The sequence below is a fragment of the Falco punctatus genome (assembly GCF_963210335.1).
Source record: "Falco punctatus genome assembly, chromosome: 2".
NCBI classification, from domain to species: domain Eukaryota; kingdom Metazoa; phylum Chordata; class Aves; order Falconiformes; family Falconidae; genus Falco; species Falco punctatus.
The window spans coordinates 90,692,856-90,719,916 of record NC_137581.1 but is presented as its reverse complement, the minus strand read 5'-3'; the positions used below and the strand labels follow the sequence as shown (position 1 = coordinate 90,719,916).

Below are 27,061 nucleotides of genomic sequence, written 5' to 3'. Positions count from 1 at the left end.
AAAAATTACAAAATAGTGAGGAAGACAGATGGAAACATTACAGGATGCTTTTTATGTAGTTAAACCAAGGTTTTGTTTCCTGACTGCCAGCTCCCCTCTCTCTGGACTCTTGGCTCTGTCTCACCTCTCTTCCCATCTGGCCATGTCCTGATTTCCTTCTGGAGCTGCCAAGTTTCAGCTTAAGACTAGGCTGAGACTTGAAGCTCTTTAACATTCCCAGGCTGCCATGTGTAGTAGTATAGGTGGGAGTAGGCTCTCTGTGGGTTAATGTCTACCTGTTGTAAAGTTAATCACTGCTTTGCTCCTTCATCTTCCTCATAAGTCCTTCTCAGAAGTGGTGCCTTGTCATGCAATGCCAGGGCTTGCATGACACTCCACAGTGAAGGCTTTATACCAAGTAGCATGGAGGAAGTAGCATCTACAAACACATGACAGTTCCGAGCATGAAGGTGATTATAATGACCAGTCCTAAACACCTGTTTACTATTTACATATACTGTGGTTCTTGACTATTACAACCATCATGGAGAGCACACCATTGTGCTAGGCAGGGAATGGAAATGGTTCCTGACGTGGAGAATTTACAATCAAAGTACAAGATGCAAGACAACAAGTGGCTATTGCAAGCAGGTAGCAAAAACACATGCTAAAAATAAATCTGTACATATGAATGTATTTCTTTCTTCTCTTCCTTTTTCAGCCAAGTACAGGACTGCCAGTGGAAAGGAGAAGCAGTCCCAGCTTAGAGTTCCTTTAGATAGCTGTGTTACTTGTATTCTTTAAAAAGCTGCTTTAAACAGTACTACAGCAAGTATTTTGTTGCCTTTCACAATGTAACTTTGCAGTTGGTAACTGGAGAAGGGAAAAAATAGGTATGCAAAAGCCAGTTAGGTTTAAACACTATTGGAAACTCAGATTGTTTTTTTAATGGTGGTTCACTGGCTTCTTAACTCTTCAGTGTTCCAAGCTTCAATAACAGTATCATTATCAGCCAATACAGATTGCATTGAATTATTTGTTTTACTCTGTCTCAGCTCCTCCTCCACAATTCAGCTACTCATATACCTCTCCTGTCCTGCTCTTTTTCTTTCCCTCTTCCCTTCTTTTCCCTTCCCTGCTGCTTAGATCTACTTTTAAAGCACTGTTTTGTTCAAAATTGACATGGAAAGCAAGAGTGCTTTTCCTCTCCGTAATCATCGTGATATAAGATACATTGACATGGATTCCCTTTAACTACCTAGAGTTTGCTTCATTGCATTTTGCATGAAATATGTGAGTAAACATTCAATGGGTCAGAGAGGGGGTCTGTCGTTCCCTTGCTCTGTGAGTCACACTGTATCTATTCAGCCAAGGATATGTCAACAGGAAGAAATTACATGTCAGCCTATGCAGCAAAACAATAAACTATTTACAAGGATCAACCTGTGGTAAACTATGTTTATTTATTTAAAAGACAACTTGCCTTTCTGAGCAGCTCAGATGTCAACGCTAGCATGTTATAGACCAGGTGAAGCCCTCGGGTGAATAAAACTGTACGTGTGTATAACTTTGAAGGGAGAGGAAGTATGTTACCACCGTTTCATAGAGGTGGAAAGTAGGCTCATGGAGGCTGTATTCTCTGCCTAAAGCCATATCACTAAATTTGTATCACAGATGGGAAGTTTCAACATTTTTTGCTCCTAGTCTTGTACTTCAGCTACGGGATCATCCTCTTTCCCTTGTTGGCATTATGCCCTAATACGCAGCAATGTTAACGTGAAGCACAGGCTCTAATTCTGGATCCCCCTAGATACTCCTTCTTGTCCTAGACTAGGTCACAAGTCTTAGGACAAGCTCTCAAAGGTTAAAGGCCAGCTGGATCAATGACATAAAGAAAATTTATCTGTCTGTGTGCCTTAATCATTGTGGAATGGTTTTCTTTCTCTTCTCACTGCATTCCTCGTCTGTTCACAATTTATTTTCTGTCTTGTCTCACGTAATGTAATGTAATGATTCGTGCTCTATACTATAGAGTAGTATACTTTGGAAAATTTAGGTAGGAAAATTTAAATGTATTGTGTAAAATTAAGTGGCCTGGTTGTCTTTTAGTGCTCTCGTACACTTTTCAGTTCCATAGGCACAGCATAAACTTGTTTTCAAGAGCAGAGGAAAGACTGGTATCATGTAGCCGGCTGACCCGCGGTACTGCATGAAGGACTGTGATGCCACCGTGTTGTTCCCAGTTCTTTTGGGGGAAGGTCTCTGCAGGGGAAGCAGAGGATGGCAGTTCACAGAAGATTTCCCTCCACAATTCCCTTTTACACTTCTTGCTGATGGCCAGGTGATGTACATCACTGGCACAGTGCAAGTCCTAGACCCTCTTTGTTTGGCAGGCCTTTCTAACTCCAGCAGGTCTGCGTCTAGGTGGCTGTAGGGTCTGATCCATTGTAAAGAGTCTCCATTTCTCTAAGGAACATTTCATAAGAAGAAAGTATTCTTGCAGTGGCAATGATTCAAGGCAATAACAGTGACAATGTTTTTTCGTTGTAGGGCACCCCAAGGCAGTTGCAGAGATACAGGGAATCCAGGACACACCAGGAAGTCTGCTGTCTCACCTTGGAAACCTCAGGTATTTGGTATGATACCTAGCTCAGGAGAAAAGAAAAAGGGCAAAATCACCACCTGTGCCAAAGTGGAAAGGGAACCTCATGGACTGTAAAGATTTGTAAATTGGGTAGTTCCCACCTTGAAGAGTAGCTGGTCCATGTTGAATTAAATAAGACAACTTTCCCTGCTATTTTCTCCTATAAGAAGTTAAAGAAATAGAAAGATTCAGTGAAGTAGAAATGATGTTTTTCAAAAGGCTTAAACAAATTAAGGTTTAAAACAAGATAATAAAACTTATATGAGACATTTTGACATGTTTTATAATGCAATTGATACCTACCTCCAGCAGCTAAGCACATTCATATTTTAGCTTGGAGCCTTCAGTCCATTCACAGCGTGCATTGATAGCTTATAAAGTATGTACTTTTGTATTGTTATTTCTTAAATGGGCCACTTCCAAGGAAGTTCTGTCAATATTTTCTTCAGATAGCACTGATTTAAAAAAGTTTACTTCTCTAGCTTATGGTTGAAGAAAATCGTCAAAAAAAAAACATGGGCAAAGGGTGGCATAAGCATGGATAATTTCAAAGGAAATAAAGAGATGTGCCTTTATGGGGACAATAATAGATAATGGATGAAAGGATAATGGTGGCTTAGTCAGGTTCTTCTGAGTACGAGAGAAGAGTGAAGACTCAATCTGTTCTAAGTTAGATCCAGCTGCCCATTGCCTGTGGGCCTTTTCTAGCAGTTGAGAGTGACTGGGACACAGGAGTGCTTCAGCCCATGCCCTACTTACATAGTCTTGCTTTGAAGGCTGCCAGAAATCTGTTGGGGAAAGCATTCTTCACCATCCAAGAATATCCTTCAAAAGGAGTCATTTTTTGAAGACGACAAACTTCCCAGCTGCCTTGCATTGCTATTTTGGTTTCTTGGTACCATTTGCTGAACAAGTGTATACACTACTATTCCTGTCCCCCTGTGGGTACGTTTTTACCAGGCTGTGAAGAGGGATGGAGCTCCCTTGGGCCAGGCATGTGATGTAGGTTCACCTTCATTTTTCCTCATTTCCTTGCAGATTTGTGGCTTTTCCGGGTTGTTTCCTGCTTGGTCTCAAAATCTTCTTCTCTAAGCAGGGGGAAGCAAACTCACTCCTTTGTGATGGCTGGCCCTTCTTGCAGCGAGTCCTTTATAGCTCTGCTGTATTGTGAGCTCTCTGGGATCAGGGAAGGGGTCAGAGGTTTGTTTCACGTTTGTGTATCACCAGTTACACTCTTTGATCTTCCTTAAGATCTGTGAAACCTTAGAAAACAAAACAAAGGAGAGAGGCATTAGGGAGAAAGGAAGATGGCGAAAGGAAAATCCAAAAAGAAGATTCTAGTGCCAGTAGAGCAGGTCTGACCCTCTGTCACTGCTCTCTACAGAGAAGGAAAATGTGGGTTGGGGCAAAGGGAAATTAAGATGGTCTTACCTGTTATGGACAAAACACTTTGCTAGCTGTGGGTGAAAAGGTTTGCAGTAGGGATTTATTAATATATGTATTAAACTATACACTGATTCGATAATTACACATTCACTAATAGCTCTGGAGCTAGCATCAGGGCATCTTGTAGCAGTGGGGAGGAGCATTATTCTTTCTCAGTGTAGCTATGAGAATTGTTTTTAACAGATATAGTATAATTCCCCATGCTCAAATAGAACTGTATTTTACATGAGTTCTGGGGAAAAAAAAGAAAAGTGTTTTAATAATCTGCTAGAAAAAGAGTTTGTGAAAAATCAACTGCTTTTTTTACCCAACAAATTACTTTTATAGGCATTCAAAATAGAACCTCCTTAGCGTAACCTACTCTTCCCTGCCCACATGCACACACTCCCAGGTTTTTAGTACTTTACACTCTGTAGCACTCCAATTTCTCTGAGAGTTAACTTGGCTCTTTTTTGCTTCTTCCATTGTCAGCAGAATAGTGATGAAATACATCTTGTAGAACCTTCCTTTTTATTAAATGTTAAGAATAACTTGCTTTAGATGGCAGGGTGAATAATCAAGAAATCAAATACGAAAATTAGGAAATGTTCTTTCCTATATAATTTCATTGTTTGTGCATGACTGAACTTAATAATGAAACTCCTAATGACTTCAGCAGGGAGGGGTTTGTACCCAGTCTGGAATGTATTGGAAGAATAAACCTAGAAACTGTGACAAATGCACTCAACTCCCTAACCAAACTAGTGGTAGTTTGGTACAAGCTCCAAAGGAGCTTGGCCTAAGCTGTAACCAGGCCAAGAACTTCTCTAGTTCCAATCTGCCACAGAAAACCCACAAAGGAACAGGGTGACATGGTGAGCATCGATACATTTGAGCTTGGAACACTGATCATGTGATAAACACATGAATAGCGGGTACCTTTTCCAAGACTCATTTATCAAGGAACACTAGTTTGCAGGGCGGTGATCTCCCCTTGAGCTGGGACGCCTCTCAAGGTTGCTCCTGGAGGCAGAAACACCTCTTACCAACTGCAGGTCTGTGGTAAGTGACTGATATCATGCAGAATCTTGTGTTATAGTGTACTAAGATTTTGTCTTGGTAACTTCAGATTTTGCCTTGGTGACTTTGATTCCGTCTTGGTAGTTTTGAATCATTGTTATATCCTTTGTGCAGTACAGTAATAGAGTGAACCTTGTCATCGAAAGTCGTTAACTCTCACTTTTATAACATCATATGTCAGTAAAAACACTTTTGCTGATACCTTTGACAGTGGTTCTTTAAGGAGTCTAAATTGTCCATTCACAGCAAATTGGCATAGTTGGCAGGATCCTAAATCAAGATTCGTGACAGAAACCTGCAAAGATGTTCTTAGAATCTCTTCTTCAGAAAGACTGAACTTTAGGGATCACAGCTTCACTGTAGTCTTATGTGCTTACCTTGTTTTGTAATATCTGTAAGCAATGGACATTTTCTAGTCATGCAAAGTAAAAGTCATCAGATCATTGGGTTCACTTCAATAACTCTTTACAGAATCATTATATTATGAAAATATAATAATACCTATAATATATATGTTAACATACGTAACAATCTTATGAAATACTATTTGAACTAAAAATGGGAAACTTCCTAAAACTAGTAATCACTCTAGAGAAGACACATCTATGAGTCTGTGATTTCAATTCAATTGCAGATGCCTCAGTGACCTCACTGCTAGGGCTGTGTTTAATTAGTGATTGGTGTGTGTGTGTATCTATCCTTTTTATGTAAGTTGCCATTACACTTTCTAGTTTTTCTTATAATAATTTATGACAAAAAAATAATTTAATGGTTTTGCAAAATGCTGAACTTTTTATTTTATGCTTTTTGCCCTTCCTGATGATAGTGTTTTCATATAGGTAAGAAGGACAATTATGGATGTGTTCTGTAGGTTTTGCGATTTTCTTTTGAAAGTAATTTTGCTTGAGATGAGCTCTTTGTTGATCAAGAGGCTGCAGGTTAGTGCATGATGCTTGCACAGCAAACCACAGCCAATATTTTTCCTGTCTTTCAGCCCAGAACATTTTGTTCAACACTAAACTACTTTGTCTTTCAATAAGGCCTCAACCTGAGAAAATTGTCACAACTAACCTTTATGCAGTCTTTCTGTTTTCATTCACAGATCCCTCTTCTCACATTTGATCTTCATTTTCCATGCCTATTAAATCTCTGAAACTAAGGTGAAAGGTGCTGCTTACAGCTGAGCAGCACATCATCTCAGCCTTGTCTGTACCTACGACCCCATTTCAAAATTGCTTTTTTCTGTGTTGAAAAATTTTGAACCATTGGCTTTCTGACAGGTTCAAGTGCTAACCTGAAATATGCTGGGGCAGGCCTTGAATTATGATTCCTTTTTGCATTACAAATTTATTGCTTGTGGATGCTTGTCATGTTGTAATGCATCTCCACGCGGATGACAGGATTCAACTTTTGCCTGTTTTCATTGGCTTCCAGCGGTGGACTGAGCAGTGCTTGTTTTGTTTTCGTGAAGGGCATGTGAAATGTGCTGAGCAGAAACAAAACACATTACGTTATAATTCACTGGAGTATTGTGTGCCCTTCATGCAAGTTGCGTGACAGCCACTGCCTTCTCTCTACTGGGGCACTGTTTGAATCTGTGCCTCCCCTCCATTCCCCTGGGCATTTCTTATTTTTGTTTATGAAATGCCAGATTTCCTTGTAACTGCAAAACATTGTGTATTCTTGCTAACTGGGATATTCATTTTTCTTCCCTTCCTTCCCTTCCTTCCCTTCCTTCCCTTCCTTCCCAACCCAGTCAGGACACAAGTTTGTTGTACAGTATGTTCTCCAGTGATATGTCTCATTCAATTTTAAACAACTTGTATAAAGAAGCTCTGCTTCGGGGACTACTTAATACTATTTGAGGGCCAGATTGTGGCTTGGGTTTTGCATACCTATAAATCACACAATCTATCTGAATCTCAGTTTCAGGCACACAGAATTTTTACCACTGTATTCAAAAAGCAGGTACAAAAGAAATGTCAGAATTTGTGAGCTTTTTGCTTTGCTGTGTCAACTTAGATGCCAGAGCGCTGGTGCAAGTGCAAGCAGTTGCTGCAGAATAGGTCAGCAGCAAATGTGAAAAAGAGGTATGCTGGCAAAGAGATGAGCATGACTTCTTTTACCCCCTGTGGCTTCTCTGAGGCTCTTAGTCATTTTTTATGTTCAGTCTGTGTTAAAACTGACAGCTGTGGCGATAAGCAGATGTCCCTACCTATTTATCCTCTGACTATCATCCTCTGAATCCTGCAGCAAAAAGGTTTGTCTTTCTAGTTATACATTTTCATCTTAGCTTGAGCGTTTGCTGAATAAATAAAAGCCTTGCTTGCCTGTCCTAGGTTCAGTTGGGAATGAGACTTCTCCGATGTTTTTAGCAGTCACATTGCAAGATACAGACAGACTTTGTATAACCGTGAGGTGGGAAGCTAGTGCCAATTAATTTCTTCTTTTCCATTAAAATTTTGCCAACAGCTGTGGATGGGCTAATTATGGATATAAATATGGATAAAATAATTGTTGATAACTAATGGATACAGCTAAGCCATACCATCATGGTTCCTAGAATGATACTGAAGGTTGTTACACGTAAGGCTAAGACTGATCAATTCTGTCAATACATGGTCATCATGGCTTTGTCTCCAGGGGCTGGGTCATCTGTTGCCTTGTGGAATGTAGCGTTTAGAACTGGACTGCAAGATCTCAGCTGGACTTTATCTGTGATAGGCTTTAAAGCCTAGAGGCCAAAGCTGACTAAGGTTTGTCATTTTATGGGTCATGACAAATAAGACTAAAAGAAAACATGGTATAAATTTAGATGCTGTTGGACTGAAGGGGGCAATAGTGTGTTTACTGAATCTCATCTGACTGTTCCTTCACCTTCTCCAAATTCCTGTGCACGGGAAGCAAGACTCACAGCTTGTATTTAGGGCTACCCTTTGTTGATATACCTCATCACAAAACTTGCCTGTCTTGTTCTCATAGTGGTTTACTCAGGTGAAAAAAATAAAATAATGGTGCTTTTTTTTTCTTTAGCTATGAAAACAAGGCTATACTGCATTAACAGTTTCATTTGTCATATGTAGTATCAGCTTGCCTTCTCTTTAGATGTTCAGCAAGATTGTAGGAAACCAAACATTGCAGTAAAATCTGTTTTTATGACTATGAATAGTTCACATTAGTGAGATTTCAAGCAAGCCCATAGGTAAACTGAATATCTTCATATGGTTCATTATTTTTTTCCTTTTGCTACAGGACGTTCTTGTGTATTTAAGGTCTCTTAAAGACTGTTTTATCATTGATGTTTTGCCATACATTTTGCCAGTAATAACTCCACAGAGCAGCAGATAAATTAAGCCAGGTGGAATGAGAAGTCAAGAGTGCTGATTATTGCCATTGTGGATGTAAGCATAATGAGCTGTCAAGGAAAAATTAGGTTTGTGGTATTTCTTTGGGTGTATTTGGATGTACAGTTGGATGTATTCAGTTCAAGCATAGTTTCTGAAATGAAACAAAACTGTTGAGGCTTTCACAAATAATAAAAAACTACTCACCTACTAGTTTATATATATATATATCAGGTCAACAAACTTCTGCATACAAAGAAACTGTGTTTGGAACCCATTTGTAAGAAAGAAATAGTGTAGTGGTGGTGGTTTTATTGTTATATTCCTTCATCCCATTTAAGTATTTCTAATTTAGGATGTGAAGACTCTTCTTTTGCCTTTAAATGTAGTTAGTGGAGGCTTGTTTATCATCAGCACAAATTACTGCCAAGAACTTTCCTAAGAACTAAAGCTTTAAGAGACTTCAAAAAATTATCTGTCTATGAGAATTAGAATGGAAAGGTTTGATGACATTCAGTTGCTGTTCCTGAGCCTGTTTGACTCATGAGAGTCCATTTGACTAAGAAGCACAAGTATTCAACAGAGGGTTTGCTCTTTGTAATGAAATTATAAGATGCTTGTTATCATAGCTCTTTTCCATCTGGCTTCCTATCATTAGACAAAGCATGATGTCTGATTCTTTTGTGGGTTTTGTTTTTCTTAGGGTTTTGCTAAGTTCCAGAAAACTAAATGTTGATAATAAATAGAGTCAACTAGCCATGGTAGCTAACTCTAAAGACATAATGAATTACTAGTGAGCAGATAATCTTGCATTTTTTTATGCTACCTGGTCCACAAACTTTTTTTTTTTTTCTTTTTTAAGTAAGTTTATTCTTTTCCTAGGAAGTGATGAAACCAGCAAACTATCATACTGGCCTGCTTCTTCTTTATTCTGTACTTGCTTCTTCTCAAGATGATAGTAAAACTGCTACTGAGTTCAAAGGAATCGGTTCAGGGTCTGCATAAACAGTGAACAAACCATCTGTGTATAATCAAGTCTTGTTGATTTTGTGTGTTAATGCTGAAAACTAGAAGTGCTGTGTCTGCTCCTGTAGTTTGGTCGGGGAAACATGTTTTGGCCATGGGAAACTGCTGTGATGAAGGACTTGACAGCACCCAGAGGAATGTGAACAATATGGATGCAACATCACAGCCTTTTTGTACCTGGTGAGATTAATCAGCCCCCAGATGTATCAGAACGCCAGGTGGGCTGTGTGCTCTCTTGCATAGCTCAGGGTAATTCTGCTTTTGTAAATGTTTATCAGTAAGGAGGACATTCTATGAGCTGTGACTATAATGTTTTTATCTACCTCCAAAGGCTGTTTTTTATTTTTTTAATAAAGACCTCCCTTAATAAAAATATAAAATTTGAAATTTTAATTTCCTGGGATTCCTGCACTCAGTTTTATTGGCTACGTCAAATATTTTGTGCTAGCGTGCCCTGACTTTGGCAAAGCTTCAGTGTATTGCACCTACCACGCAGCTGAGCATATTTGTTTCTCTTCCATTCTCTCTTTTTTTCCTATGTAAAATATTAGAAATTAATTCTGTATTTGCTTGATCAGTGATAAACTGCCTTTATCCAATCAACACAGAGTCTGTTGTATTTAAATCCTACAAAATTTAAACTCCAATCAGTACAGTAATTTACATATATGATAACCTCCAGAACCCAAGGCAGAGTAAATGTTTCATTTGCATTTTAAAGGCGACTCTTTCTAGGACCATCTTAAATTAATACACTAGCGATAAGGAAAGACAGTTAAAATTAAAATAAGGCATTTGATTACTAGAAGGTGGCTGTTTGTGGTAAGAGTCACGACAGATAAAGGTTTAAAGTTCAAAGCCAGTACAACCTGGATTGTAGCATATAATGTGGTCCCTCCTTTTACTGACATGGTAAGCTGCAGTATTCTTTTTGAATTGGGCTTAAAATTTGGGAAGAAAGCTACTAAGGTGAAGGAAGATCAGGATTAGTGGAATACCTCGAACAGCGGCCAATTTTTGGAACTTGTTCAGAACAAGAAATATGTTTGTGTTAATTCCACCAGATCAAATAAAACTCACTACAGTAAGGTAGGCTTCGGTGTATGTAAAGATGGCCGTTGAAACTGAACATCAACACTTGATACAAAGTTTATTGAAATTAGTGAAGAGACTTACATTCTCTATTTTGATTGTGTCTTGTGCTAGACAATTGTTCTTACAAATATTCTCCATTTTTTCTTCAAACACAAAAGTGCACATGTATGAAAATGCACCAGTCTTTGATAATTATTTTCAACCTACTGTATTCATGTGACCTTGAGCATGTCTGGATCTTGGCAGTCCTGGGATCTGGATCCGAGTCTTCCTGCCTAAGGTATCTTTGATATGTACTGGGAGAGAATCAGAACAGGGAAAAAATCGATGTCTGGTGAGGGATTTGCATGTCACACGAATGATGTCTCAGCTCATTACAGGACACTAATACAGGAAAAACTCAGTCTAATGACCTCTTCTTGTGAGTGTCTTGCCATTGTGTGCCAAATGCCTAGTAGAAAAATGATTTAAGGAGACTTGATGACATCTCTTGTTATGATCATACCCTTACATCCTTTGCATCCATACAGCAAAATTACGTATCTTTTAGGATTGGTATTTAAGACTATCCCTATGTCTACAAATAATGCAGACTTCTCACAGCACTATCTAGTGACTGGGAGATATGAACACCAAGCAAAACTGAGTGTAATATCTATTTTAAGGTGCATGAATACATTCAGCAGTAGAACAGCAGCAGATCTTGGCTTTTAAGAAGCATTTCAATTTTTCCCCCAAATGCTATCAAACGTTTGGTTTTTTCTTTAAGCTTGGATACCATCTGACTACTGATCCTTTAATATAATGAATATTCTACGTATGTGTTTCCTTGATTCTAGTGGGAAAGAACAGTGTAGGATAGTGCAAGAAAGCACATTTATTTGGTATTGGTAAATAAATATGAGTTTCCTGCAGATAGCTATATTTTCCTCATGTGAGATTACCCTCTTTCAGGGTCAGGATTCTGGAACTTCCCCTTTACTAAAAGCAGAATTAATACTGTGTGAAATCATGTGAAGCCATGGATTAGTGGGAATACATGTACAACTGCTTTTGTATCTGCATTATTATTACCGGGCCAATGAGCACTTGCACAGATGATGGCAAGAATATGTTCTTCACATAAAATGTCAGTTCAGAAAAATACTGCTGATTGGAAATGGTTACCTACCACTGCAGTGTATAAGGAAAACTGCAATGGCTTAGAGAACTGGAGGACATATTCCCAGGGAAAGGTTTTCTTGTCCAATATGACCTGTTGATAAAACAGTAGAACCTTAAAAAATGTAAATATCCATTGCTGAGACTGAATTTTGAAAGAAATGAAAAGATTTTACATTTAGAAGAGTTATGAAAAGGTTGTGTTTTTTCTAAAGTTTTGAAATGAGATTTTGTTTCTGTTTGGGTATTACTGTGAAGACCATTATCATGTGATGGTGGATTAAATTCATGCAGAGAATGACAACTGGGGCTAGACTTCCTGGTTTATGTGCATGGCTTGATATCTTTGAGGTTGGTTTGAATCCAGAAAGAGTGTAACAGAGTTAGCTCCAACCCCACAGTCTCTGCCCAGAGACCATAAAACCTACATTGTCAATTGTGTCCCAACTAACTGAGAGCTGACTCCAGAAGTATCATCTTTTGTTCATTCTGTGGTAAACCCTAAAAGGGTTCAGCCCTTGGATGAGGGCTGCGCATATGATGCGGAGTGGGGTGGGGGAAGTTTATAGCCCAAAGAATATGCAGTTCATATCTCCTAAATCATGAAATTTGGCTGAGGCACTTCCATTCAGAGCTGAGATGCCTCAATCTGCCTGGGTAGTTACTGTGGGAAGAGAGAGGGGCAGCCCCATGGGGAGATTCAGGGCTTAGATGTATGTGCAGATGTGGGATGGCAGACATCTCTTCATAACCCAAAAAGGTGAAGGAGCACAAGTTAGACACCAAAAGGCACTACAGCACAGATGTAATCAAATATGGTGATATCATCAGGGTGGTTTTGCTTCATCATTTGTTTGAAGGGTCTTTGGTATCTATTTCAGTATATTTCCCTGCAGCCTGATGTCTTTGGCTAGCAGTAGAGCTTCCTCCTTACGTGGTCTTTGGTCTGCCATTAGTGATCGTAAGGAGGACCTGAGTCAGTTAAAGATGTGTTGTGTGGCATACCAGTAGCGAATATTGCCTGGTGAAGAGCTCCCTCAGTAAGCCATTTTGGGGAGTAGCTATTTTCTCTCTACCTGATATATTCATCCTGCATCAGGAGGGTAAGGGAGTGGGTATGTGAGATGCAATTTAATGCATTTAATTGGTCACCATGACAAAATGACTGTTACACAGCATAGAAATTCCAAATACGGGGCAGCAGAAGAAAATTGCCTTTATTTGAAGGAGGATGGGACTTCGCCTAGATCTTGCAATTATATGATATCCCATGCTGTGCTGCTTTTGCTGTCTTCGGTTTCATCTCATCATTTTTTTTTACCTGTGACCCAGAGACTGTTTCCTTAATATTGGTCCTGAAGATCTGTTCATAGCACTACAGCCCCTCTTCTCCCTTTGTTGCTATCTGAATGATACAACTCATTTGCTCATCTTGCTTATTGCAGGCTTCTATCTTTCACTGCTGGCATTTGAACTTACTAAACAGCTTTGCAGATCTGACCATTGCATGTTTTAGTGTAGCATCCTCATTAACTTGTAGATTGCCTTTATCACCTCTCTGAGAGAAAGGATTGTTAACATGCTAGTGGTCATGTTCCACATTCCTAGGCAGACTAATTGCCACTTAAAGAGAACACAAATAACACCATAATACACTGCTCAAGACTGCAACAGTGCAAACTATCATGGACAAACAAGGTCCTGTCACCACTGTGTGTTACATTCTGTTGTTTCTATTAAACCACCCTGTAAATTAGCAATCCATAACAAATTTGGTTCAATAGCAAACCTTTTTTTTACTGATACAGAAACAGCTTAGGGATACTGTAAAACTCCAGTGCTTAGTGCTTTTTCCTCACAGTCTGATGGAAATGATAAAAACAAGATGTGATAATGAGGTGGCTGTCGATCAGCAAACTTCTGGGCTTGTTTATTATTATTTTTATTCTATTGTTTGAAACAACAGTTGGATCTGCAGTGTGGAAGGGGTACTGTGAGGAAAGTTTGTTTCTATAACAACACAGTGTACAAATGGAGTTCCCTTTCTTAGCTTGTTTCTTGAAGTGGAAAACTACCAGAGTTTATTTCAGATGCAAGGTACTGGGCAGCACTAGCAGCGTGTCAGACAACAGTTAAAGACAGAAGTTTAAAGCAATGCTTATGTGTTTGGAATGGTGCTCTAGGGAGATAAAGCTGGTATTTTTTTTTCCTAAGGTTTTTTAAAGCTGCCTGTCTGTGTGCTCACCTGCAACCCTGTTGCTGGCTCTGCTTTCTAACCCCTTTTCTGCTGTTAATATTTTAGGAAGAAATCACGTCAGGTATATACCTGAGTGCCAACATAACATTAAGCATCACTGGAAAAACATGTCCTAAAAGTGCATCAGGCCACCTATCTTCCCAGTGTCACAGAACGAAGGAAATAGAACAGTTTGGGGGCTGCCTGGGTCAATGTCTCTGAGTCAGCTGAATTTATCACCCACCGCAGTGCCCCTCACCTCCGCCTCTGCGTGTCTGGTAGCACTTCTTCATTCTGTTACTTGCAGGACCCCCAGGATTATTCAGACAGAGACTGGATTAGTCCTATTCCACCTGGTATGAATGTGTCAGAACTACTCGTAAGGTTTAGGAAGATTCACAGTATTGCTGGTTTGATATTACCTTTAATGCTGCCATCTCCTCTTGCACACATACTGGCACGTGGGTGTCTAACTTTCATTGAAATGTACACAAAATACCAATTTAGAGAAGCCTTTTCCTGGCTGCTGAAAAGCTGTGGTTTGGTGACTAAGTTAGGCTTTGTTTTTCAGCTGTTTTCACATGGTTACTCAAATTCATGAGAGGTATTTTAGGTGATACACTCAAAGTTTGCATTTGCAAACCAGAGACTCCAATATATTAACTTCCTGTCATTGCTCCCATTACATTTTAATTAGTTTCTTCTGATTTCAGCAAGGAACTACCAAATCATATAAACTGTCAAAAATTCAAAATTAGAATATCCTAACTGTGATTGCTACCTATGTATATCTCTGTTCTCTTTCAGGTCTCCAGTACATCTTTCTAGGTTTTAATTCTTGTGCCTTTACCTGTTGTGCGTAAGACTGTAATTTTCACTCCTTGTAACTAGTCCCTACAAGTCAATCCAGCTGTTCTAAATGATTTGCAGCTTATCCCATAAGGATTCACTGGCCAGCATAGAACAGATAATCTTAAAACTAAGCTATGTTGAAGAGGAAAAGGGGAATGTACCACAGTGCGGAAGGAAACAGCAGGTAGTGGTGGGTCAGTGCTAGCACGGAGGTGTGCAGTGCTGGGGCTTCTGCTGTCCAGATCAGCAGCATGACCAGGTAAGCTGGGTCCTTGTTTCTCTTTAGCAGGGAAACCCAGTCAGAAGGTTGTGGAGGAGGTGATCAGAGAAGGACAGGCTGATGCTCTTAGTGGCTTTGCCCCAAGATGCAGTGGGGCTGTGGCCAGGAAGCATCTCCAAGACTTGTGAGAGGAAAGGACTCCTTCATCAACAAAGAGCCAGAACCAACTCCAGGGAGGAGGAGGTGCCTGTTTGGTCTCTTTCTCTTAACTGCCTCTCCCCTTCTTTGTGGTAATAGGTGTGCATTTTATGTAAGCGGTGAGGGAAAGAGGTGTGCAAGAGGTGGGAGCTCTGTTCTTTGATGCTGGTAAACTGAACTCCATTCTCCCATCTGGAAAACCATTGAATTTGTCTGCTCAAGAAAAGAAAGCATATATTTGTTTCTACAAAAGGAGTCCTCAAGCTTAGCTTCGCTTGTTTAGGCACCCTCTTCAGAGAGAGAGTGAGAGTTATACTGGAGAGAGCATGCATATACATACACAGAGAGAAATCCTTGTATGGAGGACATGGTGTGCATACCCTCAGGAAGAAATAGTCTTCCAACCCCCATATCTGCTTCTTGTGAGGAAATGCAAGCAGCAGTATCTCTGCTGGGCTGCATAGAAAACAGTACAGATAGAGGAGGCTTTCCCCTTCCACCATGGCGAAAAGAAGAAAAGCCAGGTCTCTGGGTGGTGGTTTTTTGGGTTTTTTGGTTTTTTTTTTTGCCACAGATGGGATGTACATCCGCTCTTTGGAATCCTAATTCTAGCTGAACGTTAAGATAGGACTGCATGTGTTTGGAACACTGCAGGCTTGTATACTGACAGATCCAGCTTGTTCTTTCCAGATTGCTAAAGCTTATTTTCAAAGGTCTCATTATTGGAGATCTTCCATTGTGTATTTAAAGGCACTGATATCTTGCTGTCAATTAAATAAAAAAAAATTGCTGTTACTTTGTAATTTAAGGGGGACCTCTCAATAAAAATATGTTTACCAACACTTATACATATGGAAGTATTTTAAAAATATTTTAAGTACACTGCAATTTACTAAAGGTGTGAAATGAAGTTGCCTGTGTTCGCTGCTTTGCAAGAAAGGCCTTGAATTCAGTGACTATCAAGGTTGCTGGGCTGCTTTTCCATATATGTGGCCAATAAAATTAGAAGCCTTATCTCTAGGCAAAGATGTTTATATTTTCTTTGGTTTAGATAATCCAGCTAGGAAAGATGTATAAGTAGCTTAAGCAAATCATAGAAAAATGGAATGGTTTGGGTTGGAAAGGACCTTAACGATCATCTAGTTCCAACCCTCTGCCATGGGCGGGGACACCTTCCACTAGACCAGGTAGCTCAAAGCCGCATAAAATACATATAAATCATAAATACTTATCTATTTATAGTTGCAGTGAAACACTAGTATGTGAAACACTGATGCATTTTTCTATGCTTTTTAGCCATTACTTTATACAACGTACCAGTGTATAATACAGGAAATTTTGAAAAACAACTGTGGATTTCTGAGAATTACCTTTACTTTTAGCTAAGAAAAATATTATTGTGGCTTATGCAGTCAAATTATAGAGAAATAGATCTGAGTTTGGTGGAAAATGCATTCACATTAGGACATGTGAGTCTATAATTATAAAAGTAAGCCTCCTGTGGTTCATGAAGCTAAAATACTCGTGGGTGCACAACTGCAATAGTTTTGTGCAGAACTAGAAATGCTGAAGCACATGTACATTTCTGCATGTGAATCTTGGGTTCATGTCAGAAAAGCTGGTTAACTTTTTTTGTAACACGTGTTTGTATTGTGGTATTGTTATTCCTCTCCTGATATTTCATAGCACTTGGAAACGACTGAGGTGATTCACTTGCAGAAAAAAACCCAAACATATGGGGCTTTAAGGATTTCTAATAATGGAAATAATGACAAGGGAAAATGACTATTTCCAGATCTGGTGCATTGCACAGCTCCTAAACCTTCCCCTCCCCCCACCCACCCACCCCTTTTTTTTTTTTTTTCTTTTTCTTTTTTTTAACATGCTGAAGCAAGATGATTTCAAAAGAGGGGTCACTTCAGGTATGTGACATCTAGTACATAAATCAGCTAAATATGTCAAAAGACAATCCAAGTCATACAAAGGGGCATATTATTGGTGGTGTTATAGCTACGGGCTCTACCTTTCTCACGTCAGTCATCTCACTTTGGCTGAAATGGACTTTGTTATCTGTGAAGACTGAACAGCTTCCAATGAGCCAATGGGTTTGAACAATCATTTAAATACAATTTAGAAGGAAAAGACTTTGTATTCATGATATTTCAGGCATGCTGGGAGCTAGAAGCGGGGCCACCAAGAGACTTTGTTCCATAAACAAGACCAGATGTACGCTAAGAGACCTCCTGTATCTTGTAATGTTTCACATGATCTACAGGTATAGTATTATCCAATATTTCTTAGAAAAGCAGTAATCATGAGAAGGTTCTCCCTTGGTGCTCTTGATAATGTCAGCATGGTTCTCTGGTGCCTTTTGCCTTCCTGCCAACTTGTTGCATGTATATTTTTGTACATTTCCTCCTTTTCTTGAGATCACTTGGACAGCTGAAGTCCCATGCCTGGGGCCCCACTAACCTTTCTCAATAGCTCTGTTCCAGCTTACATTGACCTTGGCAGATGACTTTGGCAAGTTGGGTGAAGTATTATCCATCTCTAAGAGTCGGTTTTCAGATACTCCTCCTTGTGTCCTTGGCATAAGTGGAACAGTGATCTGAAGGAACCCAGTTTTTTCATGCAAATACAGAGGCTGCTCTTCTTCTTTTCTTTCTTAGTGAACTCATTGCAAATGCAGCCAGAAATGTCTTAGTACATCTGGCAGAGACGTGTGCTTAGAAAGGACTGCTTGGACTCGAGATAAAGACACTGACACTTTTCTAAGTCAGTTTCTATTGTATTTCTAGTGGGAAATTATAAGAAGTTATCCAAGAACTTAGGGGAAATTTTCTCAGCTGCTCCTCCCCCATATTCAAGGTCTCTTCTGTGATTTGTGTGGCCACCCTGTGCCTATAGACCCCAGCCGTGATCATATTCTCATTGTGTGAGGCACCATAGAAATGGATAGTATGTCACAGTCCTTGCCATAATGACAGCACAGTTTAGTATCGGAAGACAAAAAGGGGTAGGTGAAGTAACAGACACATGCTGTGACTTGTGTAAAGTCATCCAGTGAGCAGCAGGAAGGAACAGGAATAGGATCATAGTCTCCAAGTCCCAATTCCCCTGCAAAACTGCTGACAGATGTTTCTTTTTAAAGGAAGACTGTCAATATAAAAAGAAAATGTGATTTGTTTTTTGAAATTTTCTTGCTAAAGGATCTTTAGAAATGCCAGATAGAAAAGGAGCTGAGAAATCCTAGATGGATCATTTGAAGAAGAATTAGGTATAAATCTCCCTGAAACTGATTTGAAATAGGACTTAGACCACCCTTAGTGATTTTCTCCCAGTTATCAGATGATTTAGTGGAAGCTTCCCATTCTTTCCCTACATTTAGCTAAGTTAACAAACCAAGCTCTACACTGCTGATACCCTGCTCCTATATAAGGTATAGAAAAAAAAATCACTCACAGTGATGTTTTTAATAAAATGATAGCAGTATTTTTATTAGAAACTGTTTTAGTTGGTCCAGGAAATGTATTCATTTAGATCAAAGAGAAGCTGACCCCATATAGTAAATTCCAGTCTTTTTAACTGTTCTGTTATCAATGTAAGAATTTATTAGCAGATTGGTAAAACAGAAGGAGAAATAAACACAAGAAGCAGTCTTGGAAAACTCTTTCAGGTATGTGCTACAAGTCCACAGCTTATAATGACATTAAATTGACAAGATACTGAAGGGAAGAGACAGAGGGATGAGAACAGAGAAATGGTGAACAATGTGAACAAATACCAAGTAATTTTTATTGACTCCAAGCTCCGGTATGAATAAATGCCCAAATGCCTATATACTTTTCCAGTCATCTGATTTTTTCCCTAACTGTGTCTTCCAGAACAACTGCAAAGCCTGCCTCAAGAGACAGTTCAAAGATCCTGCTCATTATCTCCAAAAGAACGGGTGTTTCACTCATTTGCAAGTAGTGTCTTTTAAAGATATCCTTGTATAGACATTGGGCCCTGTTTTATAGCACTAAATTCTAGAGAGATTCTGTTGGATTTGAGTAAATCCATTGTTCCTCATACTTTAAACATGTAATTTATACATTATGTAAGATAGATACAACATGTAATAATATTGTACATAGTTTCTATTAAAAAAAAATAATCTTACAGAGTGTTTCACTGAAGTGTGTTGACTGCCTTGGTAATTTCAGCTGAAGCTAAAAAGCCTTACCTGCTGCATTTTTTAGAATTGTATTGTATTTTTGTCAATATAGTTCCAAGAAAAGTTAATAAAAAATTCCCAGCTATGAATTATGAGTTTCAAACTTGTATTCCACTGGCTGCTGTACCACCTGTCAATAAGTAAACCAAGCAGTGGTTTTCACATCACTGAGAATGAACCATTTCTGTAATGATTGCCTGTTAGAATATAAATATATCCAATGTTCTTACTCAATATTCTTGTTCTTAGTCAATATTGCTATATTATTGAAAAATAATTTTAAAAGTTGTGTGGTTAAATTGTTTATTTACAGAGCAGAGAGAATGAAATCACAAAAATATTTCTATCTTTTGAAAAAAATAGGTCCATGTCTTCGAAATTAAATGGGTTGATTAAAAAAAATATCCCTTTCCAGGGCAACATTAACATTTTGATTTATTTTTTCTTATTCAGAATGCAAAAAAGAGATAATTTCCCACCATATGGCAGTGCTGGCTTCTGAGCAGTCCGTGTGCTAGGCACTTTACAGCCTCTCCCATTCTGTCCCGAAGATGTTGCATTTCAGCAGAACCCTGCTTCCATTTTCTCCTCTGATTTTAGATGGGACAAACAAGATAGGCAGGTAACACAGAACAGGGATAACAAAGTTCTGATATACAAAGGTGGGGGAATATTCTATGTGAGATTTTTTTTTCCAGTTGCTCAGTTAGGGTTCTCATTAGCACGTAGGACTGTGGAAGATAATAAACTGGGGTAATACACTGGCCACAAGCCATGTTTCCTCCAGGTACATGCTGTATACCTTGTGATGGTTCTCCTGACTGCTGGTGAGCAGGAAATGGCGTTCTCTTCATGGTGATGGTAAAATCCTCCATACCGTGCAGTGTGGTGGCTTCTCTGCTAGGCTTCATCTGTGCCAGAATGGATTTCACAGAGTGAGTCATGAGACCATCCGTCTCATCCCCATCACAACTCCGCTTGACACAACATCTGGGCTAGAGTATGCATATAGTCATATACCTGGCAACAGTGTGTTTTCATTTTGGGTACTGGGTCAAATCTTCCCTTTGCCTGCTTTCAGTTTGGTAGTTTTGCCATTGAAGAGGAAGGGCATGGTTGTTCCAGGATTTGGACTTTCAATATTTTCCCTTTTTCTGGGGAAGCCCTCTTTTGAACATAATCTGATCGTGGTCATTTATTTGATTGCAAACTTGAAAGAAAAAGATGGAGAGGGAGTAGCACCACCTTAGTATGTGGAACATTTTAAACCGTGTGTAAGGTGCCACACATGTAGACCAGGAGCCCAAGGAGCCCAAGGCTTCTAATTATTAAGTAGAACAGGTTTGTCTTTAGAAAGCAAGTAATACCGCCTAGCCTAGTTGTCTGCTTTCCTTCACCACTGTCTCCCCAGAGGTCCCCGGTGAGATGATCAAGCTGCTCACGAATCATTTGCTGAATTGCTGCTATTGAGAGCCTGAGTAAAAGACACCATTTTGGTGCTCCGTAGTATCCTAGGCTCTAGTTCCTCGTTGTGCAATAATGGTATTACAGACAGCTTATGAGCTTGAAGTCCTTCAGGCTTTCGAATCAGAGCTGTTAACCTGGCTGGTGTCCTGTTAGCAGTGGATCTGAGCAAACTTGGAGCCCAGAGCAAGCCAGGAGCTGTTGTACATGCTCAGGAAGGGTTTGTAAGGGCATCACACTGTGTTACTGCTGACACATTGCTGGAAGTGCCTGAGCTACCAAGTCTGACTCCTGTGAGCAGCAATGTAACCAGCATCCAACTTGCAGAAGAGCTGTTTCACAAGGCCAAGCTTTCCAAGGTGAGAAGAAATTAATGTTTCTGTCTAAAAGGACTTGCCCCGATGAAGACTCTAACTTGTAGAAAGTATAGATAGTTAGGTGTTATACCCTGTAAATGCTTTTGGAAGCAGCGAGCCATTTCAGAGTCACATGCTAAGTATGTGGTAGCAAACTGGAGAATGTGTACTTTGTGCAGACTTTCTGACATACCATGAAAGTTTTGGTTCATCCCAAATACTGTGGTGGTTTCCTAGCACATAAAAGTAAATATGATTCAACTTCATGCTGACTTCCTGAAGCTTCTACAGATTCTGCAAGAAAGATATCTTTACACTGCACACAATGCTGACGTGTTCGTGGAACAAGTGCTTGCTGCAGCAGAGAGCTATGTGCAGTTAAACCTCTTAAACTGATGAAGGGTACTCCAAGCTCTCTGATAGCAAGCCTGTCATCACTTACTGCTTCAGGAGGAATCCTGCAGAGAACCAAGAGGAAATGGAGGTGTTGTGCTGGGTAAGGTGTCAGAATATTCTGTGATATAGAGCTTTGCTGAATATTGTGGCAGTGTGAACCCTGCAAAGGCCATTTATAGTGAAGAATAATAGTATAAAACTATGAGTACAAGACCTGTAAAGTCAGGACCCCGCCCTCACCCAGGCAAGACCCCTCCTTTACACACTGTGAACCAAAGAGGTGAGAAAAAGTCTCCAGATCTAAACAGAGAAGGGGAAAACAAAGGCTCTGTATCTTCCTAAAGGCAAGATTCTTGGGAGACAAAGAAACCAGATAATCTCTGGTGAGAAGGTATATCTGCAAAACAGCTCACAGTTATACGTAGTTCCAGTGTCTGTCTCATACAAATAAAGAACTTACAGCCCAAGAAGATTTATTTATACTTAGAAAAGACTGGATGTAAGTCCACAATAAAAAGTAATTTTTCTTCTGGGAAATACAAATTATTTGTGAAAATATTTTTAACTTAGTGCTTACATGCTATACTGTAAACAGCAAATGTAGATTTTACATAGATAATGTAGGTGATATATTTATTATTTTCAAATGTGTAAATGTAAACAAGGACATAAGAATGTCTGTTGTAAATATGAGCAAACTCTATGTAGAGTCCTATCAGGTAAGTGGCATTCAATTATATTTTTTCCTAAAGGAGAAAGGGCTGGCTTTATAATCAGGTAAAGTAGATGCTCCCTCCCCATGAGGAGGCTTGAGGTGTCAAGAAAACAAATGCTGAGGTTCATTAATAGTTCTTTTCTAAGTTAGACTTGTCTCAGCAGGTGTACACGTAGTACTCTGCTTGATCTAGCAGTAGAGATGGATCTAGGAAAACAAGCTGTGGTTTTGAACACCCTAAGCTCCCCTGCTATGCGGACCTGGAGTTTGAGTTGAGCAGTATTTCTGCAGAGAAATGATCCAGGCACTTAAGAGGTGTAGAACTTCACTTATCTTTGAGCAGAGGGTCCCGAGAAAGCCCATCACAGAGAAGAGATCATTGAATTGGTAGTTGCTGCATTTGACAAGGATAAACTATTAATGAATCCATATTTTTGAGACATAATTCAATTTTATGTTCAATCTCTAATTCAATCTCATTTTTTGCATAATAAGGATATTGTATTAATGGAAAATAAATAGTCAAATGAAAAGGCCTTATGTTCTTCCATTGCTCAAGGTTGAACATGATCAGAAATATTACCCAGCTGACTGGAGAGTTATAGTACAAAAATCACAACAGTGATTACTTCAGAAATGTAATTTTGCATTCAGACTGTGATCTAACTGGTTTTGATTTAGCTGAACTACCCAAGTCTGAATGTGAAGTTGTCTGCAGCACAATTCAATTATCTGATTGCCCCCTGTGTGTGGTTAAGCCACCTGATCTTGTGCTGGTCTTTCTTTTTCTACTCTTAATTGAAGTAGGTTCCATCCTACGATTCATGCTGTCATTCCTGTTTATGATTTCCAGTTTAGTAGGGTAATAGCAAAAATTTTTTTTTCATTGCTTCTCATTCTGTGACTGAAAAGAATTCTTGGGATGTGTTACTTCAAATAAAATTGATCGGTCAAAGCCACTGTTCCACCTCCTTCACTCACAGGAGCACTAAATTCGGCGTGAATCTTGCTTTTTAAACTCTTCCAGAACATAGCTGTTGTGCTTGAGTTCTGGTTCATGCTCCGCAGGCTTTGGTTTCATTTATTTTAGTGAGTGTTTTTTTTTAAATGTTCCCATTTGCAAAGTTAATTTTATTTTGCTGAAATGTGGGATTTTGTCAGTGTTCCTGTGGCCTGTCTACACACGATGCTGTTTCAGTGACATGCATTGATCAGCCCCGTTCTGCTGCAGGTAGCCCTTCTGCTCAAAGCATCTGTCAACATTAGCAGTCGATCAAACAGCTGGTGTTGGTAGAAGATCATTTTAGTTCACCCCCTAGGATGACAAGAATTCTTGCCTGCCATGCAAACGGACAAGGATTTGCTGTTAGTGCATTCTAGATCCCAGAGTTTTTGAGCTTTCAGGTTTTTAATCTGGTATAATTTTTTATCAAAACTAGCTAAAATGTAGATGATTTTTTTGCCTCCCTATGTATTTTATTAATGCTTGAAAAAAATTAATTCCGCTTGCAAATAGTCTGAGTCATTTTGCAATGAACAAGCTGATATTTATGTATTAACATTTCCTGAAGAGGCAATTTCTATAGAACGTCAGAAAGCAGCCATAAAAGCAAATATGGGAAAAAACTGGGACAGAAATAAGTAGATGCATTTGCAATTGGCTATGCTGAAACATTCCATAGCAAAAGGTAGGATCACATGCAGTACAAATTGCTTGCTTCTGTGAGTTGGCAGAAAATATAATTAAAATAAAGAAGTGACATCTTATGTGACAGAACCTGAGTAGGCAGCACAGCATTTACCACCTCCTGTTCACTAGCTTTTCTTTTAAAATTAGTGAGATTTATCTTATATGACGCCTACTCATGGTCTTGTTGGCATGAACGAAAACAAAAAAAAGAAATGTAGCAATGTGAAATAACACCACAAGTTGCTGCAGCCAACAAGAAGGGACAAATTCGTCCCTGATGCTATGAAAAAGAACTGTACAAAGGTGGATACAGGCCCCCAAGTTTATTGCTTCCTGGGTTATTTTTGTTTGTTCTTTGGTCTTGTGCTCATAAATTCTAATTCTATCTAGGGAAAGTTATATATTGAGCTATTTTCTACAAAATAAGGATTGGACTGAGATCCTGATTTCAGATGTGTAAATCTGAAGTTATTTTGCCAGAGTCAATGAAGTCATTCTGGGTTTATACTTGTAAGCCTTTAATCAGAATATGTCAGTGAGCAGGAAGATGTGACACATGAAAATCAATGGTTGATGCTGCTGTTTTTCTTTCAGGCTGAGCATTTTGACATCTTATTTGCTTGGTTTTCTGTGCTGAGCTGTCTGATTCAGCCACGCTATGCACTGAGACCAATAATGTTCTCTACTAGGAGATGTGGAATCTGGAGGTTTCTGAAAACCGAACCAAACCAAACCGAACCAAACCTAACTAACACAGTTCAATTTTAGAAGACTCAAACAATCAAATATTTGGAATTCTGAATGATGTGACTTTAACAGAGAAATGAAGGCGTTCCATCACAGAAATCCCCATGTAAGAGGAGGAACAGAGCAGGAAAGAAGATGAATTATTTTGTGAATATAATTTTTAAACCAAAGCTTGTAAAAGAGTGCAAGTAAAAACTACACAGAGTGGGTGGAAGGAGTGGAAGCACGATCCATAGAGTAACTATCTACATGGTTTTAAAATCCGCTTAGGAAGGGGGTGAGGTGAGAGAAAAGGGTAACCGATATTTAGATTTTTATTTTTTATGTTGTTTCTGATGAGTCACTTTCCAATACTCACACTTAAAGAATGCCTCTAAATGTTCTGCTGGGGTGCATGGAAGTACACACTTAATTAGATCCTGGTGTTGATGCAGTAGTGCCCTCCTGGGCAAATGGGATGGAGGCCAGCATCCCTTTCCCTCCCACTGTCCTCAAGTTGCCAGTTAAGGCCAGAAGTAGAGGCAACCATTACCTGAAGTCAAAGAGAGCAAGAACAGGTGTTCACCCTTCCTCCTCTCCCTCCTGGTACACCCACAGCATCTGACCTGCAGTCATCTGGAAATAAATACACCAAATCTGTCCCTGAATTTGTGTGAGCTTTGCAGGGCCCTTACATGGAAAGCAATGGCTTGGGCGGTACGTGGGTTGTTCTTTTTCAAGCTCTTTTTTATTCCAGCAGCAAATATCTGTGGTGTGAGTGTACCCAGTTTGTCTGCATACGGTATCATGTACTGCACATTGTGTTCTTTGGGATTTTGGTAAAGAATTAGCATCACACAGGCCAAGAAGAAAGGAAGGTACATGAATTGTAACTTGTACAACACCTTGGTGCACATTTCACCATGAAAAAGGAAAGCATCTCAGGTGATAGGCTCAGTGTTGAGGAGTTAACTCTGATTTCACTCTCTTCTGGGTGCAATGAGAGTTTTGGATGACTGATGACTGTTCTGCTGTATAATTCCATTACGGTTTTGCTCATTATCTTGCTGGTCTTTTCTACTTATTAAGTGAGCCATCCTCAGATCATCTGTGTTTTCATAGTAGCACCTTGCAGCCTTGCAAGTAAACCTCATAAAAGGATTAAAACACCTGTGATTGTTTGCTAGCTGTCAAGATATTTTAGGACATTAAACACCAAATTGGGTGGAAACTATAAAGTCATGAAATGTGTAGGACACTTATCACAAAGTTTAGGGTGCCTGAGTGTCCAGTAAGGTCTGTTGTATAGCAGTGCACTCTTTTAATGGCTTTCCCTAGCAGAGATCTGAATGCTTTACATATAGATCTGTGCCACACAGATCTGCTGCATTCCTGCAGGTTACCAGTCTTCTAGTCATTCACAGTCATTCCTGTTTTCACAATCAAGGTATTGGCAGCAACAATGAATTTGCCAAAAGGAAAAAAAAATAAAGAAAAAGCATTTGCAACTGCAAGTTATTAACTGACACTTCTCATTTAAGCAGTGTCACTTACAACCAAATATTTAGACTTCAAATCAGGATAATGAAAAAACATTTTCAGAAGTGTGATGGAGCTTCTGTCTAATTGACACTTGTACTTCCCTGCAGCTGAGGAGGATAAAGTTTCACAGAACTATGAGCAAGTTAACAACCCAAGTTCCTGCAGCCTTGACATACTTTGTGTGGACAGTATTTAAATCAGTAGTGTCCTTTACTCCAACTTCTTGCTAAATTCTCCACTTTTGCTAATAAGGAGATAGGTGAATACATAGTTTGTCACCTAGCAACCTTAGATGAGTGCTGTGAACAGTTTTTGAATGAATAGCTGCTGACAGATTCTTAAAAATAGCAAATTTTTTTTGTTTTGTTTGTGCAAGTGGAAGGTGTGGTCCCCCATATGTGCTTGTGTGAAATGGTAAGCAGGCAACTGAAGGGAGAGCAACATAGAAGAGGAAATAAAAATGGAATCATACAATGTCATTGGCATGCATATATATAGAAATTCTGTTTCTATTTTTTTTTAAGTTGGCTCTGCATAAATTTGCATGACATACCTCAAGTTCCCTATCTGTTCCATGACATGCTAGTCAAATTCTTATGTACAGAAGAATAAGAACATAGATCCTTTGGCACTTTAAACAACACCCGCGTCATCCTGCAAGGTAGGAAAATTAGTGCAGGGACTCATTATTTGCCT

The 27,061-nt window shown here is 39.3% G+C and overlaps 1 long non-coding RNA gene across 1 annotated transcript in view; it reads left to right on the top strand.

Moving 5' to 3' along the window:
* The first annotated feature begins 2,041 nt into the window (after positions 1–2,041).
* The window catches only part of LOC308059759, a 31,008-nt gene continuing 5,988 nt past the window's right edge, over positions 2,042–27,061 (top strand). The window contains exon 1 of the long non-coding RNA XR_013926392.1: positions 2,042–27,026. This is a non-coding gene — a long non-coding RNA (uncharacterized lncRNA). The remainder of the gene's footprint in view (positions 27,027–27,061) is intronic.